This window comes from Bison bison, unplaced genomic scaffold (genome assembly GCF_000754665.1).
Source record: "Bison bison bison isolate TAMUID 2011002044 unplaced genomic scaffold, Bison_UMD1.0 scf7180017864280, whole genome shotgun sequence".
Classification (NCBI taxonomy): Eukaryota; Metazoa; Chordata; class Mammalia; order Artiodactyla; family Bovidae; genus Bison; species Bison bison.
In genome coordinates this window covers 7,339,219-7,365,359 of record NW_011494852.1, presented here as the reverse complement: position 1 = coordinate 7,365,359, position 26,141 = coordinate 7,339,219, and positions in this window count along the sequence as shown.

The following is a 26,141-nucleotide window of genomic DNA, read 5'->3' as shown; positions in this document are numbered from 1 at the left end:
TAAGGGGAAAGGGAGCTTACCTCCCCCCACAAATACACCAAAATACATCTACATGTGGAACAATTCTCACAGGAAGCCAACTAGAAACTAACAGATCTCCCATACAACCAATGCTGCAAGAAAGCGCTCCGTGTAGCCAGGTGGGGCGGGCGGTGGCGGTGGGGCAGCGTCAGCACAGGACTGGTGCCGCTGGGGGTGACCTGTAAGGGAGAGGAGGTCCATACGGGCGGAGCGCCACCGTGGGGAGCCCGTGCATGCTGGGAAATCTGCTGGGACAGACAGGGCTGGAGAAGCCTAGATTCCACTCACGAGGAGTGCACGGTGCTGGCTTGCACACCAGTCAGGGCAGAGAGACCTGCGCCTGGCTGAACTTCCCAATCCAAAGGGGCAAACGCTCTGGCTCCACCCACCCCGCACCACCCCCTGGAGCCGGATCTGGGGCAGACAAGTCCTGGAAGAGGTCTGCCAGGGACGCAGCTCAGGTCCCCGAAGGAAGCACAGCCACCTTGATTCCTGCCGCCACAGTGCCTCGGCTCTAAACCCCAGCCAGATCCTCACCACAGCCCGGCCCCCACCACAGCCTAGCACTAGGTCTGGGATGAACACAGCAGAGAAAGGTACATGAACTGGGGCGGCTTCTGAGCAGCACCAGAGACAGCTGCACACATGATGTGCAGGTCCACGCGGGACTCCCTTGCGGTAGCAGTCAGTCACCTCCTTTGGGGCAGGGCATGCACTCAAGGGCAACAGAGCCTGATAGAACCTAACCCTCAGGGCTTCTATCCAACAACTGGGGAGCAGGTCCTGCCCCCGACAAGGCAGTGACAGCCACACAGCAAACAGGAGGCCCTGCCCAGCATCCAGCACAGGTTCTGGACACCAGAATGCCAGAAACGCCCCAAACAAGGGAAAGACAGCCACCACACTCCGGGGAAAGATGGTGCTGGCGTCCATACCAAAAGCAGCCCTTGCACCCAAAACACTGGATTCACACAGTCTACCCAGGCATGCCGCCACATTACAATACCCCTTCGAGACCACAGGAGATAACTATTTCTCCTAAATTTATAGAGACAGAGAAAGTAAAATGAAAACTCACAGAAACTACCCTTAAAAGAACAAGAGAAATCCTCTGAAAGAGTAATGAAAGAGATCTCACCAGTCTACTAGACCTTGAGCTCAAAAATGAGGTAATAAAAATGCTACAGGAATTAAGAAAGATTATCATAGAAGTGCAGGTCACTTTAACAAGGAAGTACCAAGTATAAAGATGAACCAATCAAAATTAGACAAGTCAACTGCCAAGGTAAAAATCAATCTAGAAGCAACGAATAGGAGACTAAATGATACAAAACAAATAAGTGATCCGGATGATAAAATAATGGAAATCACACAATCAGAACAGCAGACAAAGACAAATGAAAAAAACAAGATCCATGGGATAATATAAAGTGTGCCGATCTACACATAATAGGGGTTCCAGAAAGAAGAGAAAGACAAAAGGGAATAGAAAATGTTTCCTGGGAGAAATCACATCTAACTTCCCAAACATTCCGAAAAAGGAAACAGATACTCAGGTACAGGAAGCACAAAGGGTTCCAAAGTAGATGAACCCACACCAAGACATATAATTAAAATGGCAAAAGTTAAAGAGAGGATTCTAACCGCAGCAAGAGAAAAACAGTCAGTTACAAGGCAAGCCCTTTAAGGCTGTCAGTTGATTTCTTTGTAGAAACTTTGCAGGCTGGAAGGAAGTGGTATGATATATTCAAAGTCCGGAAGGGAGAAACCTGCAACCTAGGATATTTTACCCAGCAACATTATTATTTAGAATAGAAGGAGAGGTAAAGAATTTCTCAGACAAGTAAAAACCAAAAGAATTCAGCAACACCAAATCTACCCTAAAAGAAATATTGAAAGTACTTCTCTAAATAGAAAAGAAGTAATGATCTACAGGAAAGAAAAAATTACAATAGGAAAGGCAAATATATAGAAGAATTGATGATCACTTAAATAAGCCAGGATATAGATTTTTAAAAATAATTTTAAATTATAAAAATGATTATACCTACAATTAACAGCAAAAGTATAAGCATGAAGATGTAAAACAGAACAAAGTCACTAAATGTGGAAGACGGGAGTATAAAAAGGGTCACAAACCAAACCTCAGATTTAAGAGGAGACATTATTTCAAGCATCTTTTCTGATCACAAGAGTCTGAAGCCAGAAATTAACCACAGAAAGAAAAATGGGAAAGGGCTTTCCTGTTGGCCCAGTGGTAAAGAATCCACCTGCCAAGGAAGGAGACGCGGGTTCCACCCGTGGTCCAGGAAGATCCCACATGCTGAGGGGCAACTAAGCTCAAGCACCACAACCTGTAAGCCTGTGCTCTAGAGCTGGGAGCCAAAACCACTGAAGCCTGAGTACCCTAGAGCCTACGCTCTGCCACAAGAGAGAATTGCACATAGCAACCAGAGGAGCCCCGCGCGCTGCAACCAGAGTAGCCCCCACTTGCTGCAACTAGGGAAGAGCCCCTGCAGCAACAAAAACCCAGCACAGGCAGAAATGCGAAACACTTTATAAAAAAATTTTTTTTTAATTTAAGAAAAATGGGGGAAAAAACAAACACATGGAGACTAAATAATATGCTACTAAAAAACCAATGGGTCAATGATAAAATTAAGGAAATCATAAAATACCTCGAAACAACAATGAAAACACAACTTCACTAAAGTCCATGTGCTATGCTTAGTCGCTCTGTGCAATCGCTCGCGTCTGACTCTGTGCAATCGCTCGCGTCCGACTCTGTGCAACCCCATGCACTGTAGCCCGCCAGGCTCCTCTGTCCATGGGGATTCTCCAGGCAAGAATACCTGCCGGGGTCCGGCCCCAGTGGATCCAGGAAATTCGAAGCAGGGACGGCATCGTCGAGGATCAGGAAACAACTGCTTAATTAAACTTTAATTAAGGATATAAAGAATAATGGAATAAGGATAGCTCAGTGAGGAAATTCAGTGGAGAAAAGAGGCTGAATAATTCAGCCAGAAGGTAAGAGAAAGAACGACATGGTGAGACCAAGTTTTGGTGAACAAGGCCCACACTTTATTTTCCAAAGTAGTTTTTATACCTTAAGTTATGCATAGAGGATAATGGGAGAAGGGGTAGAGTCATGCAGCAAGCCAGGCTTTCTTCCTGCAAACTTATCATACGCAAAAGTTTAGGTGATTTGCATCATCTTCTGGCCCGGAGGCCTGTTAACATTTTAAGACCCTTTCTTCAGAAAACTTATTTTTCTCTAAAGGTGATAAGTCAAGCGCCACCCTCCAAAAGCATTAGATAAAGTTGCATTCCTACAAAGCAAAGGTGTGGTGCGCTATAACAAGAAAAAGAATTAACTCAAGGGTCCCAGGTTACAAACATTAAAGCTACTATTTACACCAATTATATTAATCAATACACTGCCAGGGACACAGCAGGTAAGGGATATGGAGACTTAGCAGCAAACATTGGCCCAACAAGTGAAAAACCCTTCACCAATACAATTTCTAATCAATCTTTTAACTGCTCAAAGGAATCTGTATTTAGACAGTTTAGAACATCTCATGCCTCTCACAGTTGGGAGGCTCTGAGCAATCACATGTGGCCGGAAAAACCTATTCAGGCAGGCTAGAGGACTTCCAAAGGAGTTTGTAGGTTGAAACACTGTCACACCCAGGAATTATTAACTGGAGCTGTAAGCTAACTCTTGTTTCAGAGAGAGGTAGTGGGGGACAGCCCCCTGTAAAGTCTGAGGTGTAGGTGAAAGCACAAAGCAGAAAGTAGGCAGACTCTGGTTTTGGGGGTAGATTGCTCGAGAATTTCCAGGGAGACTCCTGAGGCTTGATCCCGCCTTTGCGTATGCCAAGCCTCCTTCCTCATGACCTTTGCCAAGGGCGGAGCTCGCTCCCCGCAAATACCGGAGTGGGTTGCCATGCCTTCCTCCAGAGGATCTTCCCAGCCCAGGAATTGAATCCAGGTCTCCCGCATTGCAGGCAATCCAGATTCTTTGCCATCTAAGTCACCAGGGAAGCCCAAGAATATTGGAGTGGATGCCTATCCAGGGAATCTTCCCAATCCAGGAATCAAACCAGGGTCTCCTGCATTGCAGGAGTCATCTATGGGATGCAGCAAAAGCAGCTCTAAAACAGAAGTTCATAGCTATACAGGATTTCCTCAAGAAACAGGAAAAATCTCAAATAAACAACCTAACCTGCCCCCAAAAGAACTAGAAGATGAAGAACAAACAAAACCCAAAGTCAGCAGAAGGAAGGAAATAAAGATCAGAGAGGAAATAAAGATTAAAAACAATAAAAAAAATCAATAAAACCAAGAGCTGGTTTTTTGAAAAGAAAAACAATCAACAAACCTCTAGCTAGGTCATCAAGAAGAAAAGAGAAACAACCCAAATAAAATAAGAAAGAGGAGAAATAACAACTGATGCCACAGGGGGGGAAAATCCTGAGAATATTATGTACAATTCTCAGCCAAAAAAAATGGAACTGGGCAAGTTTCTAAAAAACATAGCCAGCCAAAACTGAGTAAAGCAGCACCAAGTTATTTGAACAGACCAATCATTAGAAGTTAAATAGAATCTATTTTTAAAAAATTCCAGCAAACAAAAGTCCAGGATCATATGTCTTCACTGGGGGAATTCTATCAAACATACAACGAAAAAGTTATAGCTATTTTTTTCAAACTACTCCAAAAAACTGAAGAGGAGGGAATATTCCCAAATTCATTATATGAAGCCACCATCACCCTGGTACCAAAACTGGACAAAGACACTACAAAAAAAGGAAATTACAGACCAGTGTCTTTGATGAATATAGATGCAAATGTCCTTAAAGTATTAACAAACCAAATCCAACAATACATAAAAAGGATCACATACCATGATCAACTTGGATTCATTCCAGACTTGCAACATATGCAAATCAATGTGATACAACACACCAACAAAAGAAAAGACAAAAAGCACATGATCATCTCAAAGATGCAGAAAAAGCATTGACAAAATTCAGTACCCATTCATGGTGAAAATTCTCACCAAAGTGGGTACATATCTCAACAGAGTAAAAGCCATTTACAACAAACCCACAGTCAATGTAATATTCAATGGTGAAGACCTAAAAGCCTTCCCATCAAATTCAGAAACAAGACAAGGATGCCCACTCTCACCACTTCTATTTAACATAGTATGGGAAGTCCTAGCCATGGCAACAAAATAATTTTTTTTAAAAAGAGTATCCAAATAGAAAGGGAAGGGGTAAAACTGTCACTATTTGTAGATGACATGATGCTCTTTAGTGAGCATCCACACACCAACTATCAGAATAGATGAAGTCAGCAAGATTGCAGGATACAAGATTAATATTCAGAAATCTGTTGCATTTCTTTACACTAACGATGAAATATCAGAAAGGGAAAGTAAAAAACAAAAGTTAAATCACACAAAATAAATACTTAGGAATAAACTTAACCAAGCAGGCAAAAAACCTATATGCTGAAAACTATAAAATACTAATAAAGGAAACTGAAGATGATTCAAAGACTGGACGAATATTGTTAACATAGCCATGCTACCCAAAGCAACATACAGATTTAATGCAATCCCTTGTCAAAATACCTACAATATTTTTCACAGAAGTAGAACAAATAATCCTAAAATTTATACAGAAACACAAAAGACCCAGAGTCGCCAAAGCAATCCTTAGGAAAAAGAAAGCAGGAGGCATAACCTTTTCCAGATTTCAGACTGTACTACAAAACTGTAGTGACCTATATGCTGTGGTGACGGCACACAGATCAGTGGAACAGAATAGACAGCCCAGAAATAAACCCACACACCTGTATGGTCAATCAATTTTCAACAAAGGAGGTTAGGATATACAAGGCAAAAAAGACAGTCTCTTCAACGAGTAGTGTTGGGAAAGCTAGACAGCTTCGTGTAAATCAATGAAATTTGAGCACTCTCTCATACCATATACAAAAATAAACTCAAAATGATTTAAAGACCTAAACATAAGACATGACCCCATAAAATTCCTAGAAGAGAACATGGGCAAAACGTTTATTCCTGGACAGGGATTGTAGCAATGTTTTCTTAGATCTAGTATGATATCCCTTATAGGTGGAATCTAAAAGATAAAACAAACTAGTGGATATAACGAAAAAGAAACAGACTCACAGATATAAAGAATATAAAGGGGTTACCAGTTTTGCTCTATGTTCTTACCAAAAGAACATATTGGTTACCAGTGGGGGCAGGGAAGGGGGAGGGCCAAGAAAGGAGTAGAAGATTAAGAGGCACAACTACTGTGTATAAAATAAATAAGCTACAAGGACATATTATACAGTACGGAGATATAGCCACTGTTTATAATAACTATAATTAGAGTTAGCCTTTAAATATTATGAATCACTACTGTACACCTGAAACTTATGTGATACTGTAAACCCAATACCTCAATTAAAAAACTGAGAATGTACCGTAGCTTTCTTATCCATTCATCTGCTGATGGACATGTAGGTTGCTTCCACGTCCTGGCTATTATAAACAGTGCTGCGATGAACATTGGGGTACACGTGTCTCTTTCCCTTCTGGTTTCCTCAGTGTGTATGCCCAGCAGTGGGATTGCTGGATCATAAGGCAGTTCTAGTTCCAGTTTTTTAAGGAATCTCCACACTGTTCTCCATAGTGGCTGTACTAGTTTGCATTCCCACCAACAGTGTAAGAGGGTTCCCTTTTCTCCACACCCTCTCCAGCATTTATTGCTTGTAGACTTTTGGGTTGCAGCCATTCTGACTGGCGTGACTCAGCCATTAAAAAGAATACATTTGAATCAGTTCTAATGAGGTGGATGAAACTGGAGCCTATTATACAGAGTGAAGTAAGCCAGAAAGAAAAACACCAATACAGTATACTAACGCACATATATGGAATTTAGAAAGATGGTAACAATAACCCTGTATACGAGACAGCAAAAGAGACACTGATGTATAGAACAGTCTTATGGACTCTGTGGGAGAGGGAGAGGGTGGGAAGATTTGGGAGAATGACATTGAAACATGTATAATATCATGTATGAAACGAGTCGCCAGTCCAGGTTCGATGCACGAACCTCCTGTGGGAGGAGGGAGGAGGGTTCAGGATGGGGAACACATGTATACCTCTGGCAGATTCATTTCAGTATTTGGCAAAACCAATACAATATTGTAAAGTTAAAAAAAAAAAACTGAGAATGTACTAGAGGTACATAATAAAACTAATTTTTAAAACAGGGAAAAAAAAAGTAAACTTGAGATTTCTTTTTCTTATCTCTCAAGTCCAGATAAACATAAATACCCAGATGGTGTCTTCTCGGTGCCAAGTATTCCTGACTCAGAGGATATGCCTGCCTGGGGTGGGCCTTATAAAAAGAGGGAAATTTGGCCATGGAGACAAATGTGCACACAGGGAGAATGACACATGAAGATGAAGGCAGAGATGAGGTGACAGCACTTAACGAGCCAAGGAACGCCGAAGACTGCCTGCAGAGCCCTGGAAGCCGGGGGCTCGCAGGAGAGGCATGGAGCTCCATCACAGCCCTCAGCGGCCAACCCCGCCAGCACCCTGACCTTGGACTCACGGCTTCCAGGACCAAGAAAAGTAAACTTCTGTTGTTTATGCCAGTCAGACTGTGGTCCTTCATTGTGGTGGTCCTATTGGTTAAGATAATAATCACCTTCCCCCTTACATGGAAATCCACTTGCTATACCCCTCACAGAGGAATACAGATCCTCTAACTAGTCAAGCTACCTTGTGTCTAACTACCAAACACACACACCTGTACACGTTATGGTGAGTTTTCCTATAGAAATCCCTTGACCTTTTCATGACAGATGACTACAATCTGGCCATTCCAGTTTAATAGAAATGTTCTAAAACTTCTGTATCTCAAAGTGAAGGAGTCTGGGAGCTAATCCCTTTCCTCCCAGAAGACCTCTGTCCCTTATGCTAATCCCCCGCAACCTTAGCAGTCAGGCGTGAATACCTGCTATACACTGATGTCACTAAACTGTCGTTCTAGGCTTTTCTGGAAGACAGAAGGTCTGTCCCAAGATGATTAGATATTTCTGCTATCTAGAAATAGAAATAGCCATGATTAAAATTGTTTTCAGTAAAGTAATACATGAAAGTCACGAAAAAATTAAGATACTGAAAGGTGTCAAGTGAAAAGCAACATGTTCTTTAAAAAACTTCAACTCAGTCTGTATCATTTGGAATAAAAATAATGTACAGAACACTGTGTATTTCTAAAAGTAATATAAAATGTTTACATGGCGTTCAGTATGTGCCAGGCATTTCTCTAAGAGCTGTATACATTTTAATTCATTTAATCTTCATGACTCCAAAAGGTAGATATTAACTATTATTATTCCTGTTTCACAGATGTGAGGAGACTGAATCCCAGAGAGGGGAATCATCTGTCTAAGGTTGTCCCACTAGAATTTTTTTCCTGGACTGGCTTTATACACATGTATCCACCCATCAGTGCAACTCAAAGTAAACTGCAAACATTTTGACTTATTTTCTGATTTAGAGTTCTTAACCTTTTTGCTTTCCCATAAATATTGTCCTTGTGCTATCAAGAGCATAACTGATGGAACATTTGTTAGAATGTTCAACTACTGTCCATGGATTTGCTTCTGAGCTCAGCTTTCTTCCTTTCACCATGTATCAATGGAAGGAGTTTCCAGACAACAACTGGATTCAAATTCCTTCTTCAAATGGTTTTAAAATATTTGGGCTTAAATATTATGAGATTGTAGTGGTCCAGTCACATTATTGGAAACAACAGCCAGGCAAGGATGATTGCATTGTGATTGCTGTTCAACACAGAGCAACTGTAAGATGCCCTCAGTTATAGGATAAATACAATTTCTAGAGAGGCTGAAAGCAGAGCAGCTCAGAATTGATGAAATCATGTAGATACTACATGACTCAGCCCTCAGTTCTGTGGCTGGCAAGCGTCAGAATCATGGTTTCCAGATGAAGAAATGTCTCCGAGGATCCCCTCTCTCTGAGTGTCAGTGCTTCCCTCTGCTCCTGGTCTCTGCTCCATTTCTACATTTCCCTCTCTCTGCCTCAATCACTTTTTCAGTGTCCCTCACCCTCTCTCCCCACAGCTCTCCCATCTCTCTGGCTCTCCCGTTTTTGCCATCTGCAGTCAAGGTAGTTGAGGATTCAGACACCCTCAGCTGCCCTCTCTCCTCAAACTTTTAAAAAATGATGAATTTGTGCTCCAGCTTCCTGTCCCTACAGCTGGAAGAACAGTAAAGGGAGGAGATGACTAAATTTCAGACTTCTCCCTTTAATTTGCAACATTTCTGTGCCTCTCAAGATGATCAAAGTGTTACTCCATCTTCAACATGTGAATAGGCTGGAATGCACTGACAAACTTTCTAACACTGAGGTATTTCTGTATTTCTGAAAGCAACCCTATAAGTTATTTTGAGTACTTGTCAAAACATTGCTGAGCTCAATTTGTTCGTATTTTATCTGGAAATTTTCCTTCCATTTATGGATGTCATTGACCTGGATTTTATTCTATTTTGTTTTTCTAGATTTGTTAAGAGAATTATGCTAATAATTAAAATGATTTGAGTAGTGTCCATATTCTCTGGACCACTTTCTATAACCTAGGAATTCTTTCTTTGAATGCACAATGAATTGGTTAATAAATCTAATGTCTAATGCCTTTAGACCTAATTAAAATCTAAAGTCTAATGCCTTTCTTAGAGCGTAGATCTTTTTACTTCCTTTATAACTTATTCAGTTATTGGTCTATCCCGATTTTCTACTTTTTTGCATGTCAGTTATCTTTAATATTTCCAAAGAGAAACTCCATTTTCATTTAAATTTTATTCTTTTGGCCTAAAATATCCTTTGCCTGGCTAATGCCTCTCGGGATCTGGCCCTCATCCTGTTTGGACAGCAAGGGTAAGGGGTGAGTGAGTCTTCAGCCCTGAGCAACAATGCTGGAAACAGGCAGGGAACTTGGATGAGCATCCCCACTGGAAAGCAGTTGGTTGAGTTTCAGCTGTGTCCACTTGTGTTTATCCTCTGGTTTGTGAGCCTGAGAAGCAGCCACGCCTGTGCAGAGGGCGGAGGAGAGCTGCCCACCCACAGCAGATGGAGGAGAGGACCACACCATCACCGAGCAGGGTTTTTCATGTTATATACAAATGGCGCCACCTGGAGCTCACTGTTGGTAGTGACCTTGGGGCCGGGCGCCACAGTGATCGCTCACTGTCCCAAACGTTCAGGTACTGGGTCTCTACAGGTACCTTCCGGGGTCCAATTACCCACTCATAGTCCCGCCATCCCCACACCTGCTGAGCCAAAGATGACAGCCAGCTCACCAACTTGTGGTGGTTTTGCCTTGCGTCTCCCTGATAATTTGTGACGTTGGACGTCTTTTCACGCACCTGCGGGCCATCTGTATGTCTTCTTTGGTGAAGTGTCTGTTTCAGGCCTTCTGCTCTTTCTGATGGGGTTCTTTTTTAAATTAAGCTTTGGAAATTGTTTCTATATTTTGAATGTTAACTCCTTATCCAGTACATCACTTGTAAATATTTTCTCCCAACCCGAGGATGTCTTTTCCTTTTGTTTAGTTTCCTTTGCTGTGCAAACGCTTTGAAGTTTAATTAGGTCCCATTTGTTTACTTTTGTTTCCATTTCTCTAGGAGACAGATCAAAAAAAAAATATTACTGTGATTTATGCCAGAGAGTGTTCTGCCTATGTGGCCACATTCCCCAATCTTAACTGAGCGAACACCCTGGCTTACTGACCTCATGCCACAACTTGACTGAATCTAGGCAGCCAAGTCCTAAGAAAAGACTTGCTCTAGAGATGTAGGGGCAACCTGAGGGCCTGCGGGTGGTCCAGGTGGGGCAGCAGTGGCCACTGCTGGTGCTCCAACCGCACCACGGATGCAGCCCAGGCCTCCAGCACAGCACAGCCACTGGGACCCCAGCGACCACTGTGCCACGAGCCCCACTCCCAGCTGGGCAAATGCCCGGGCTCTATCCACTCCACACCAGAACCTTGCATTAGAGCTGGGACAACCACGACCATTACATACTGGTAAAAGTTAAAGATCAAGAGGATTCCCAAGGCAGCATGAGAAACACAGAGTCACATACAAGAGAATCCCCACAGGGCTATCAGCTTCCTCTGCAGGAACTGTGCAAGCCAGAAAGAAGAGACATGGTAGTGCTGAAAGAGAAGAACCTACAGCCTAGGATACTCCAGCCAGCAAGATTATCACTCCAAACAGAAAGAGACAGAAAGAAATTTTAAGACAAGCAAAAACTAAAAGAATCCAACAATACTAAACCCATTCTAAAAAAAATGTTGATGGGTCTTCTCTAAATGCAAAGAAATAAGCATCAACAGGAAAGAAAAGAATTCCAACAAGCAAGGCAAATATATAGTAAGGATTGAAGATCACTTAAGCCAGTGTGTAGACTGAAAAACCAAACAAAAAATTGTAAAAGCAACTGTAACTACAATAAATAGCAAAAGGATAATCATGAAGATATAAAAAATGATGTAAAAACACAAAATGTGAGGGAGAGGAGAAAAAACGTAGGCCTTTTAGAATGTGTTTGAAATTTAATAGTATCTGTTTAAAGCAGGTAGGTTATAACTATGGGGTTTCCCTGGTGACTCAGGCAGTAAAGAACCCACCTGCCAGTGCAGGAGACCAGAATTCAATCCCTGGGTTAGGAAGATCCCCTGGAGAAAGGCATGGCAACCTGCTCCAGTATTCTTGCCTGGAGAACCCCATAGACAGAGAAGCCTGGCAGGCTACAGTTCATGGGGTTGCAAAGTCAGAGATACGACTAGGTGACTAACATACAGAGGTATGATTATGGGTCAACATATATGAACTCCATGGTAACTACAAATCAAAAACCTACAACAGATAGACAGAAAACAAAAAGAAAGGAATTCAAGCACACTGCAGAAGAAAATCATCAAACCACAATGGGAAAAACAAAAAGAAGAAATGAACAAAGAACTACAGAAACAACTGCCAGTCAAGGAATGAAACGGAAACAAGCACATACTGATCAATAATTTAAATGTCAATAGGCTACCTGCTCCTATAAAAAAAAGAAATAGGATAGCTGACTGGATATAAATCAAAGACTCTCAGCATGCTGCCTACAAGAGACCACTTTAGGGCAGAAGACACACACAGACTGAAAGTGAGAAGAAGGGAAGAGATATTCCATGCAAACGGAATGACAAGAAAACAAGGCTGGCCATACTCAGACAAAATAGGCCTTGAGACAAAGGCTATACTATTAAGGCATAGGGATCGATACAGTAAGAGATCAATTCAAGCAACAAATTTAATAGGATACGAATTATAGCAAGCATTTTTCTGACCACAGCAGTATGAAACTAGAAATCAACTATAGAAATTAAAACAGGAAAAGAAGGTGGAGACTAAATACCATGCTGCTTAAAAACAACAACAACAAAACCAATGGATTAACAAGGAGATCAAAAATACATCGAGACAAATGAAAATGAAAACACAATTTTTCAAAATCCATGGGATGCAGCAAAAGCAATCTTTAGAGGGAAGTTCAGAGCGATATAGGTCTTCCTCAAGAAACAAGAAAAAAAATCAACCTAACCTATTACCTAAAATAGTTAGAAAAAGAAAATACAAAGCCCAAAGTCAGCAAAAGGAAGGAAGGAAAAGGCAGGGAGTAAATTAAATGGAGATAAAAATAATAGAAATGTCAACGAAACCAAGGGATAGTTTTTTTGAAAAGATAAATAAAACTGATAAACCTTTAACCAGGCTTACCAAAAATGGGAAGACCCAGCAGGTGGATGTACACACACACAAATAAACAAGAAATGAGAGGAGAAATAACAACTAATGCCACAGAGATACAGTCACAAGAGAATACTGTGAAGATACATGCCTACAACTGGGCAACACAGAAGAAACAGACAAGTTCCTAGATACTTACAATCTAACCAAGACTGAAATAAAGAAGGCACAGAGAATTTGAACAGATCACTAAAGTGAAATAGAATCTAATTTTTAAAAAGAATCCCAGCAAGCAAAAGTCCAAGATGAGAGAGCTTCACTGGGGAATTCTACCACACATGTAGAGAAAAACTTACAATGATCCTTCTAAAGCTATTTCAAAAAGTTGAGGAGGAGGGAACACCCCCGAATTCATTCTACAAGCCACCATTATCCTGATACAGAAGCCAGACAGAAACACTACAACAAAAAAGGACATTACAGGGAAATATGTTTGATGAATATAAACGCAAAAATTTTCAGCAATGTATAAGCAAACCAAAGTCAACAATACATAAAAAGGAACTATACACCATGATCAAGCTAAATTTATTCCAGAGTCACAAGAATGGTTCAACACACACAAATCAATGTAATACACCAGATTTTAAAGAAAAAAAGAAAATCACATGATCATCTCAATAGACTGAAAAAAAAAAGTAACAAAATTCAATCTCCATCCATGACAAAAACTCTCATAAAAGTGGGCGTAGAGGGAACATACCTCAACATAATGAAAGCTATTGAATATTTATTACAAACCTAAAGCCAACATGACACTCAATGATGAAAAGTTGAAAGTCTTTCCAGTAAATTCAGGAACAAGACAAGGATGCCCACTCTCACTTCTGTTTAGCATGGTACTGGGAGTCCTAGCCACAGCAAATCACACAAGAAAAAGACATAAAAGGTATTCAGTTTGGAAGGAGAGAGGTAAGGCTGTCACTATCTGCGGAAGTCTCCACCCACAAACTGCTGTAACTAACAGATGAACTCGGCAAGACTGTAGGATACATGATTAATATACAGGAATCCGTTGCATTTCTTTACACTAACAAGTATCACAAGATAAAGTTTTTAAAAAGTCCCATTTAAAATTGCATCCACAGATGCCTTAGTCCTGTAGTGGTTAGGTGGGGGAGGGAGAAGTATTCTATAGTCCTATGATTGGGTCTGTAAGTCTGTGACTCTAAACTTCACAAATATTTCTCAGATTCCACCCCCTTAGGGTGCACAAGATGGCCAGAGTGGGCATTTCCCTTCTCCCATGAGGCTTGAGCCAGCTAAAGTTAGATATTTCCTTCCTCCAGGTTAGTGATACTCTGATAAAAACCCTAGCAGCTTAAGCTCTGGTTAGCTCGGCTGCCTGAGGGCAGGTCTTGTGAAGAGAGCGTTCTAGCATACTTCAAAATGGTTCTGGGAATTCCTTGGTGACCTAGTGATTCCTGTCATAGCCTGAGTTCAATCCTTGGTCGAAGAACTCAGTGCAGCATGCCAAAAAAAAGAGGGGGGGGGTGGGTTTCCTTTCCACAAGCTGGAAGCAAAGGGGATTTCCTTTTCCTCCACATTTAATGTGGGAATCTGGTCAAACTCCTCCAGGTAAATTCCACAATATTACAGGTGCCCATTGTAACTGTGTCCTCCTCAGAGTTAACTCCCAGACTGTCCACACTTAGCCTCTGACAACTTGTCGGCTACAGTTTAGGTTTTCCTACCCCAGCGCTGGTCCCCGTGATGCTTCCCCCTAGTCTCTGTTCCAGCAGGCAATGACGTCACCGATTGATACTTGTCTGTCTCTCCAGTCTTGGGAGCTGCAGTATGCCCTGCGTCCTCCCCTCTCTTACATACATTCAGGAAGAGTTGCTGGCTTTTCAACCTGTTTGTCTTTCTTATTTTTTGTTAGGATTGATTGGCAATTTCCGAGCTCCTCACATGCCAATTAATCAATCTGAGGTCTGCCTTTTTAACATCTCATCCCGCTCCCTCCCTCAGACCACATTCTGTCTCCTCCCCAGCACTGTTTGATTCCCCAGGCCACCTGATGGCTCCTGGATCAATTTAGCAATATTCTTTGTCTTATTTCCTAATGTAATGTATTAAATTAATCAATTTTGACCATGTTTAGCAGAAAGCAGTCAAATGACAGGTGTCACCTACAAATCGGCGCTTGCCATCTACCTCTCATTGTGTCCTGTGCTGCAGCCACTGCTAACCTTCAGCAGCCCCTGGAAGGAGTCCAGGGTGGAGGCAAGTTAAATGAGGCACTCTGTTCCTGGGGAGAACTGGCAGGATAGGCCTTCAGATAGTTAGATATTTTCAGGAACTGACTTTATGAACCCAATTCTTGTGTCTCCCCATATCCAGAAAAGCACTAAAATCCTTCATGGTGACGACTGTTCCTCATGACTAGCAAAAGCTTCGTGAGACTAGTAGGAACTTTCTAGAAAAAACACATGCTTGACCAACTACATGTATTCCCCCTTCATCAAAATCACATAAATACTGACCTTATCCCCTACCTCTTTGGAGCAGTTTCTCAGAGCTGTCTGAGGTGCTGTCTCCCAGGCTATGATCCTCATTTTGCCCCAAATAAGAACTTAACTCACAACTCTCATGTTGTACGTTTTAAGCCGACACGGGTAATGAGATTTCATGAAAGAGGTGGCAGATTCACTTCAGGTGATCCTACCTGGAGAAGGCTAGCCACCACCCACTGCCTCTCCCGTAGGTGGGAGATACCCAGAACTGAAGATGGGGTGCTGTGTGTCCAAGTTCATGAGGTGGGACCAGGAACAAGGCAATCACTATGAAACTGAGCAGGAACCTGCAGGGCTCCCCTTCCCGGCCGCCTAGAGGCAGATCCTGCCTCCCTGTCCCTTGCCTCTTGTTCGCAGAAAAGCTTTAGCCTCCTAAGTCTTCCCTCAGTTCCAAAGAGCAAATTTAATCAGAGAATGAGAGAATTCAGAAACAAAAACAGACAACGAAATAATAACAGTTTACCCATAAAAGGAAATCAAGGGCCTCTCGTTCCCCCTAAAGGGCCACGGGTTATATCTGGAGCCGTGTGTGTGAGCTGTCTTGCAGATACTAAAGCCCCACCAGGTGGAAGTAGTTAACTGCATGCTGACCATAAGCACGTAGACTTCGGACCAGTCGGAATGAGAAGGTTGACGAGGTTAACTCCTGAAATACCACCCTGTCAACAACCAATCAGAAGAATGTCCACGAGCTGATGCCTGCAACCCTCTCCCTCACGCCGTCTTTACAAACGCTTCCCACTGCCCATGCTCCTTGCATGGCCTCATGTTGCAGAGCCTTGCAATAAACCCTGTATTTTCCTTCACCACAAATAGTGGCAAAAGATTGGCTTCCCTGCGCACTGGGCAAGCAGACCCAAGTCTGGTTCAGTAACAAGTACACTGCATAAAGTTCTGTACACACAAGACTACGTATGCATTCTGACAAGTCATACATGCAAATTTAAATGACCGTATTTTTAAACATAATCATTTGCAAGACTGCAGAGTACCTACCTTGTATTGTGGCTTGGCGCCTGGGTTCAACTTTAAAGAAAACACTGGCCTTAGGAAACTCAGAGTCTGAAAAACAAAAGGACCATTTTTAAGTCACAGAAATACAAGGATAATGTGGTAACTGCTATAAAAATGTACCACAGAGCCTAGCTGTGGCCTCTGAACCGGCAGCATCTGCGTTACCTCAGAGCTTGTTACTATAAAGGCAGAGTCTCAGCCAACAGAATCACCATACCCATGAAATCAAAATCAGCAGTTTAAACAGATCTCCAGGGAACTGAAAGGTACATTCGAGTTTAAAAAGCGCTGTCAGAGAGAGCCACACAAGTATAAAATCTTTCCGGAGCCTGAAACAGCCCTGTCTCCCTCCCTGGTAGCTTTCTTGAGTGAGATCTCCCCCCCTCTCTTCCTCTTCCCTCTGAATCTGGAGCTGAGTTCTAAATCTGCCCTCCTCCTCATCTTTATGCAAAATACCATGTTCCCCACACCCCTGCACCGCAGGCTCTCCCCATAACCCAGAGTAAGTTGAATTCAGGTGGGTGATGAGTTTATCCCTCTAACCACTCACCTCCAAGTGACCTCCTTCCCCAGCCTGCCTTGCACACGCGTTCAGGACACTGCCCTCACCTTGAGTGGGTTCAGGTGGACTGGCTTCACTTTAAACATCCAAATCTGGGGCAGTGCTGGCCCTTCCCACTGATCTCCTATCACTGCTCCATAAATCCAGCTGTTTCTATTCCGTCTTTTATGCTGCTGCTGCTGCTGCTGCTGCTAAGTTGCTTCAGTTGTGTCCGACTCTGTGCGACCCCATAGACGGCAGCCCACCAGGCTCCCCCGTCCCTGGGATTCTCCAGGCAAGAACACTGGAGTGGGTTGCCATTTCCTTCTCCAATGTATGAAAGTGAAAAGTGAAAGTGAAGTTGCTCAGTCGTGTCCAACTCTAGCAATCCCATGGACTGCAGCCTACCAGGCTCCTCCATCCATGGGATTTTCTAGGCAAGAGTACTGGAGTGGGGTGCCATTGCCTTCTCCGTCCGTCTTTTGTACTCTCCTTTATTACTATTTCTCTCCTTTTATTTTTTTAAGATTTTTTTTTATAGGGACCATTTTAAAGTCTGTACTGAGTTTGTTACAGTATTGCTTCTGTTTTATGTTTTGGTTTTTTGGCCAAAAAGCATGTGGATCTTAGGTCTCTGACCAGGGATCAAACCTGCACCCCTGCACTGGAAGGCAAAGTCTTAACCACTGGGCCAACAGGTGGGTCCTTTTCCATGTCTCAGTCCCTCCTGCCCGCACCCCATCCTCAACATTCCGAAAGAGACCCTCTCTCCACTCTGACTCTCCCCTGTCTTTCCCTCTCTTCATCTATTATGCACAGACGTTTCAATGTGCTTTTGCTCACTCTTGTTCTGGTCAAATTCAGCATGCCTCTCAAACTTTAGGTAGGGTGAGTCTAACTCAATTAACAGCTGGTTTCTGAAGGGGAAGATGGGACGGACATGTTGTACAGGGAAGATCCAAAATTGTAGCTCACCTCCTCTGTAGTCTCCTTCAAAACTTCTCCTTATAGCCCAGAATTCCTGTTCTGCAATTTTCTGATTTGTCTGAACTTCTGTACTCTTTTCCAAGCACCTGAGCACTTAAATTGTGATACTGTTATCTATAATAAGAAATACATATGAGGTCTTTGTTCCTGTTCCTGGCATGAAGATCTTGGCATAAAACCCTTGGCATTTCCTGAGATGAGCCATAAAAGTGACTGTTATGTTCATGAGGTGACTTCTGGAGAGTGGATCACTTTGGGAAGTATAAACAAGTTAATTCTTGTTTATATTTATAATTCAAGTATAAACAATATTAATTCTTCCAATCCATGAATACTGGTCATCTTTCCATTTAACTGGGCCTTATTCAATTTTAATCTATTTCCTGATTTTTATAAATTTCAGTGTACAAGTCTTTCACCTGTTTGGTTAAGTACATTCTTAAGAATTTTATTTCTGTTGCTGTTGGGAATGGGAGTGCTCTCTAAAATTCTTTCCGGATAATCTGTGGTTTGTGTATAGAGATGTGCCTAATATCTGTAGATTTTGTATCCTGCAACTTTACTAAATTTATTCATTCTGAGGTTCTGACTCTTTGGGGTTTCCTACACACAGGAATGTAAAGAAAACTCCTGTTTTTCCTCGAACTTCAATACTTCACTTCTGGCTCCAGATGTGTGTGGGTTTTCCCAGTGCCAAGAAATTCTCACACACCAGCTAGGAGTTCTACAATTTTAACACGGTTCTGACATGATGGACCTGGACACAGCATCAGATCCCACAGGTTAAGAGTTCAGTCCTGTACTTCCTGGTGGTCCGGGGGCTGAGAGTCCACCTTGCAATGCAGGGGACATGGGTTTGATCCCTGGTCCAGGAAGATCCCACACGTTGTGGAGCAACTAAGCCCATGCGCCACGACCACTGAGCCTATGCTCCTCAACTACGGAGGCCCGGGGGTCTAGATCCTGTGCTGCACAACCAGAAAAGCCAACGCGATGAGACACCCAAGCACTGCAACGAAGAGCAGCTCCCACTCGCCCCAACTAGAGAAAAGCCTACGCAAAGCAACGAGACCCAGCACAGCCAAAAAAAAGAACCCGCTTTGCAATGCAGGGGATGTGGTTTCAATCCCTGATCAAGGAACTAAGATCCCACATGCCTTGGGGCAATTAAGCCCATGTGCCTCGACAAAGATCTCATGTTGCTGCAACTATGACCCAGTGCAGTCAAGGAAGTAAATATCAAAAATAATAATAAATTATAGTACGGTTTTCTGCTTAGCAACCATCCCTGTTCCCAGCATGTGTAGTCACCTCTCGCGCTCCAGCTATGATCAAGGCTTTTCCCCCAGGGAAAGGCCACATTTTCACCTGCAGTCTCAGTCTCTTTGCTGGCAGATGGACAGCTCTTGTTGGCTTTGCTTGTCTTACATGGAGCAAGACGAACAGGTCTAGGTTCAGCCCATCTCTGCAGCACAGCAGTTTCCAGACCCACTCATTTCACAGACTGAGGTGAAGCAAGCACACGGATATCGGCGCGTTGAATCCAAACATCTTGCAAACTTGTAAGAGTTAGGGAGCATAGATGGGCCTTATTTTAATACACCCTTCAAATTCCCATAGTGATTTCTATGACGCCTCATCTCAGTATCCTTTCAGAGGCCAGGTAACCATTGCCCCTCTGCCTGACCACACAGCCAAGCCAATTGCCTTCTCTCTGGGTACCATCAATGAGTCAGTAAAACCAAAATGCAGGGATGTCCCTAACTCAGTGGGTCCTCGCATGGTTCCAAAGTGAGTCCCAGGGTTAAAGAGGCTGCCTGATTATACCTCCTCCTTGCATCCCCCAGGCAGCATGTTCTTGTATAAACCATTTTCATTTTGTTACACATTCTTCTAAGTACAGCCATTCCCCTTAGAGCAATTCTTAAACATCATCCAAAATATCATGGCTATTTCGGGTCCCAAGATTATTTCAAATCCTTTAGTCAAAGGGACAGTTTCCAGTGTATCCATTAGTCAGCTAATATGAATAGCAAGCTTGAGACTTCCCTGGTGGTTCAGTGGTGAAGATTCCACCTTGCAATGCACGGGACACAGCTGCAGTACGTGGTCGAGGAACTAAGATCCCACATGCTGTGGAGCAACTAAGCCAGAGTGCTGAAACTAGAGTCCATGCACCACACGAAATATCCCCTGTGCCACAACATGACCCAATGTGGCCAAATAAAAATTTTTTTAAAGGAATAGCAAGCTTGCCTGTCAAGCGGAAATTCTCTATTCCAATGAATCACCCTGGGACGTGCAATGTTACTCATTCTTATTTAGCATTTTTAACTAATAGTGTAGAAGGGCAAATGTATGTGCCCTCTGTTTTACGGTACTTGGTAGGAGTACCATTTCCCAGTCAGATACAATGTCCACTCTATAACACAATCAGGTAAAGGAAATGAAACCACTTTACATAAAGACTGTTGAAATGTAACTGTTCATCTCCAAACTTTCACACTATTTCAACCAAACCTTACATTCTTAACTGTAGCCTCCAATAGGATTCGATTGCCAGTTTTACTTTTTTAACACTAGGTGGGGTCGCTGAGAGTCGGACACAACTGAGCAACTTCACTTTCACTTTCCACTTTCATGCATTGGAGAAGGAAATGGCAACCCACTCCAGAGTTCTTGCCTGGAGAATCCCATGGACGGAGAAGCCTGGCAGGCTGCAGTCCATGGGGTCGCACAGAGTCGGACATGACTGAAGCGACTTAGCAGCAGCAGCAGCATCAGGGTATGTGTTTCATGACCTGAGGTCATATCCTTTCCCATAAAGCATTCAGGCAAAGGGGACACAACTTCTTTACCTACTGCCTGTTTAAATGTTCCACCTTCTGTAATCCCATCAGCCCTTCACGTTTATGTTCTCAGTCTAATTACAGTTCATGTCAGGATTTCACCACTGGGTTCTGGTATCCCAGCTGGTGGGGCTCACACATCACAGAGACTTGGAAACTTCTCTTTCCACCACTGACCCTTTTTACTCACTGTTGTGTAAAAAGGCTTTGGGTCCCCAGCGAAGAGACTCTGACTCTTTGTCAATTTTCATTTGGATCACTCTGCCTAACCTATGCTCAAAATGATGGCAGGTCAGATTTCTCATTATCTTTGACTTTTAAATTTTTTCTGAACTAGAGAAAACAGAGCTGACGGGACAGTAGAGGAGTCCTTTTGGCCCACCCAACCTTTGTAGTACTGGATTACACCTTAGTTGTTTTTTTGTTAACCACCTTAGTTTTAATCGAGTTCCATTTCATTCATTCCATTTCTTAGTACTGACCTAATGATTCATAAACTGGTCCCCAGAAGAGAGTGAAGAAAGAGGCAGATCACAACAGACTGGTGGGTGGCAGCTTAAATGAACAAAGAAACTTAATTACAAAGCTCATCCTGGGTGGACGCAGGACAAGTAGGTCTCCACATCCACCCACCAAATCTTAAAATGTTTATATGGCGGCCTTAACTGGGTTCAGTCATGTATTCAGTCCAGGTGGTCTCAGCAACACTTTCCTCTCTCAAGACTGCGTTCTTGTAACAGCTCCCGCTATGGGAAATGCAGGCAGAATGGACGTGCAAAGGACAGAAGATGGGGCGAGGAGTCCCTCACTGGCTAGGTCCATCCCACAGGTCAACAGGCAGTCACATCCTCTGATCAGCGACATGGGTTTTCGCAGCATACGTGAGTGCCAGTGTTCGATGAAGCTGCAGCATCAGCTCCTGCTCTTGAAGGCTCAGGCACGGATGCCTCACAGTTCCGTCAGCTGGGATTCGCATGCGGGAAGACTTGGGGAGTCCTCAGTGGCAAAAGCTTCTGGTGTCACTGACAGCCCCAGGGCTCCTTGGTACTCCTTGGTGAAAGTGGACAAGGCCTGCCTGCTCTTGTTTGCTCTAGTGCGAGGTCACAGCCACAGGGATCAGTCTTGGCTGCAAGCTATGTGGTGACATGGGTAAAAGGCTTCCATTTCCCATGGGGATGTGCTCTTGTTTGTGTCTGAAGGCTCCCCTTTTCTCCCTGTCCTCGCCAACATTTCTTGTGGTCTTTCAGATGACAGCCATGCTGACTGGGGGTGAGGTGACACCTCACTGCAGTTTCGATTTGCATTCCCCAGATGATAAGCCATGTTGAGCATCTTTCATGTGCCTGCTACCCTGCTGAGTAGTAACTGAACTCCAGAGCTCTCCCAGAGCTATTCTTATCAGTGGATAATTATTAAATCATTGGGTTTTTTTGTCAGGTACAAGTGCTGGGACCTCCTCATCCAATCTATTGCTAATGTCACACTCTTAAATGCATTTTTTTGGGGGGGGGTTGTTATTTGGGTGTTTATTTTTTCAGCTGTGCCATGCAGGATGTGGGATCTTAGTGCTCCAACCAGAGACTGAACCCATGTCCCCTGCATTGGAAGTGTGGAGTCCTAACCCTCGGATCACTACAGAGGTCCCTAATTGTTGTTTTTTTTTTTTTTAAGACAAAGAGGCTCATGAAAAATAGGTATTTTTACATAATATTAATGGAGATAGCTCAACTGGGACAAACTAGGAGAACTAGCTAGTTTCTGCTATTTCTCCAAAGATACCTGATGACTGCCCTTTATACTGAAATTTGGTTGAGGAGGCACTTAGAGGACAGAAGGGAGCCGCAACGGGCCCTGCACACCTAGAGCCTGTGCTCCAGAGCAAGAGAAGCCCGAGCACCGCAACTAGAGAGCGGCTCCCGTCCCCTGCAACTGGAGAAAAGCCCACGCAGCAGCAGAGACCCAGCACAGCCAAACATAAATAAAACCATTAAAAAAAAAATTTGGATCACGGAACTTTCTCAGGATTGTAGCTGTGTTCGTCCTCACGATGGTGATCAGTGCCGGCCACAGTCCCCCAGCTGGAGCACTCTGGGAAGAGGTACTGATCCAGACTGCTGGGGTCATCATCCCCAGGTAAGTCATATAACTGTATAAGTTGATCCATGTCATAAGGACTGGAGGCCCAAGGAAGATCAGCGTCTCTGAGACTTAGAGCAGTCAGGAAATTGCAGGATGAAGGGCATGGAGTGGCAGCAGCCCCTTCACACTGCTCAGCACAAGAAAGCTCAGGTAGCTCGTGATGAGAATCACCTGCAAGGCTGAGACTCGTGGGATGAGTGCTTCCGGAAGTGCCCGGTAAGGGCATCTCTTCCTCCTTCACTGAGACAACCCGGCGCGGGTCTCCTGGTGACAGATTTTGCTGAGTCTGATTCTCCTCCCTCCTCCTTTTGACACGTTGGTTTTTAAACCAAGTCTGGAGAGGGAAGAGATGAGCAGGTTAATAAGAGGGGGAAGCAGCCAAAGGAGAATCCTCATATACTCCAGAAATTTGGTTGGTTCTGGTATATGAAAGTTACTCTCACATGTCTTCACGTTTGATTTGAGTGAGGAAAATTCTATCTTCTCCTGGTCCTGGGATCCAGGAGGCAAAGGGGGCATAGGATTGCGCTGGTAACGGGCACGACAGGACAGACTGCTTTCAGCCAAGAACAGGACGTGTATTTAGAAAGTGGGTTTTGTCTTGGTGGATACTCTGCGTTCTCAGAGAGGATTCTTAAGCCTGAGAATACGGAGTGGAAGTGTAGCTTGGGGTGCCTTTAGGATTCGTCCAGCAGTTCTTATGCCGAGTACTCTAAGGGAATTTAGCCACAAGGTATATAGATAACTGAATGTTGTGATTAAGGAGAATCTAGAAATAAACAGGAACAGACCCAAATCCATCACCAAAGGATCTCATCTAGCACCGTGGGTCTGGAGTCAGAAAGGCCTGGGTTCAAATTCTAGCTCTACTGTTTATAATTCTTGGAAGATGATTCCTCTCTGTGACTCTTGTTCTTCAAAACAAATGTGGAACAAATATATAAAATGCTTAACATCTGTCCTGGCACACAGCAATTTTTCAAGCAATGAGAATTACATGGTGACTAAATGTGTGTGAAACTCTGGTTAGGTGTGCTATCTAGCTATATAGAGACAGATCTCAGGTACATACCTTTATAACTGACGCATCAAGATGAATAGTTGAAGCAAGTGTTCTTATGAGGAAACAATGTGGGTACCTGGTCCTTTCAAATACATCTCTTAGTGCTCCTAGCTGTTCTCCATTAAAGCGTGTGCGGAATCGCCGAGTTGAATTTTGTTTTTCTGTTAGAAGAGAATAGATGAAAATCTTTCCTAAAAAATACTTCCAAGGGAGTTGCCCATTGGTCCAGTGGTTAAGAATCTGCCCTGCAATGCAGGGGACATGGGTTTGAGCCCTGGTCAGGGAGCTAAGACCCCACGTGCTGCAAAGCAGCTGAGTCCATGAGTCCATTTAACTACTCAGCCCACATGCTCTGGAGCTGGTACACCACAACTAGGGAGCCCATGCACCACAACCAAAGAGTCTTTGCATGGCAATAAAAGATCCTGCATGCCTCAAGTAAGACCCAATCCAGCCAAATAAGTATTTTTTAAATATATATATATATATATTCAATAATAAAAGAAGTGGATAAGTCACATACAAAGCAAGCAGGAAGAGTAAAAGACACAGTAGTAAAATCAATTCAAGATTAATAACCTGTCAAGAGATACAAGAAATAAAAAGATGTAAAACGTGTCATACAAATATAAAATGTGTGGGAGGGGGTTAAAAATATATAGGATATTATATATGTGAACTTCATGGTAACAACAAAGAAAACACTTTTATTAGATACCTAAAGAAAATGAGAAAAGATATAAACAGAACACTAAAGAAAACAATCAAACCACAAGGTAAGAGAGAAAGAGAAGGAGGAACTATAAAAAAAGCCAGAAAACAATTTTTGCAATGGCAATTACACATCCATCGATAATTACTTTAAATGTAAATGGAATAAACTCTCCAATCAAAAAACCTAGGTGGCTAAATGGATTTTTTAAAGCTTCTATTAATATATGCCTTTTATATGCTGTCTATAAAAGATACACTTCAAAACTGCAGACAGAGGATGAAAGTGAAAGGATCAAAAAAGATATACCATGCCAAGGGGTCAATCCTAAAGAAAATCAACCCTGAATACTCACTGGAAGGACTGATGCTGAAGCTCCAGCACTTTGGCCACCTAATGAGAAGAGCTGACTCACTGCAAGAGACCCTGATGGAGAAAAAGACTGAAGGCAGGAGGAGAAGGGGATGACAGAGGACGAGATGGGTGGATGACATCACTGACTCAATGGACATGAGTTTGAGCAGGATCCAGGAGATGGTGAAGGACAGGGAGGCCTGGTGAGCTGCAGTCCACAGGGTTGCAAAGAGTCGGACACGACTAAGTGACCGAACAACAACAGCAGCGCCAGTGGGAAGGAAAAGAATGCTGGGGCAGCAATACTTGCATCAGAAGAAATACACTTTAAAACAAAAGACTGTAACAAAAGACAAAAAGGGCATTACAGGAGGATAAAGGGGTCAATCCAACAAGAAGATACATTTGTAGACATTTCTGCCCCCAGCATAGGAGGACATAAATATAGAAAGTAAATAGTAAAGAAATAAAGGGAGAAATATACAGCAACACTGTAATAGTTGGGGACTTTAATATTACATTCTTAAGGAAATGACTTTCAAGATAAAATTCTCTATGCAGTCAAATTTATCCTTCCACGTGAGAAGAGAATAAAGATACATTCAGATACTCATAGGTTCAACCAACTTGTTTTGTCTGCTACTTGAGGATATAGTTCTACTCAGCAAAATAAAGAACAAGAGGGAGGGGCCTTCCCTCATGGTCCAGAGGTTAAGAATCTGAGCTTCCCATGCACGGAGGTATGGGTTCAATCCCTGGTCAAAAACTAAGATCTCCCATGCCACCCAGTGCAGGCGCTGGGGGGTTGGTGGTTACAAACAAGGGGGAATTTGTATGGAAGAAAGGAGAATCCACACAAGAGGGTGACAAGGGGAGCTTCCAGGTTGAGTCCTATACAACAGGCCTGGAAAGCAAGCAGAGCTGATTCCTGGGGGGAGGAAATGGCAACCCACTCCAGTATTCTTGCCTGGGAAATTCTGTGGATAGAGGAACCTGGTGGGCTACAGTCCATGGAATCTCAGAG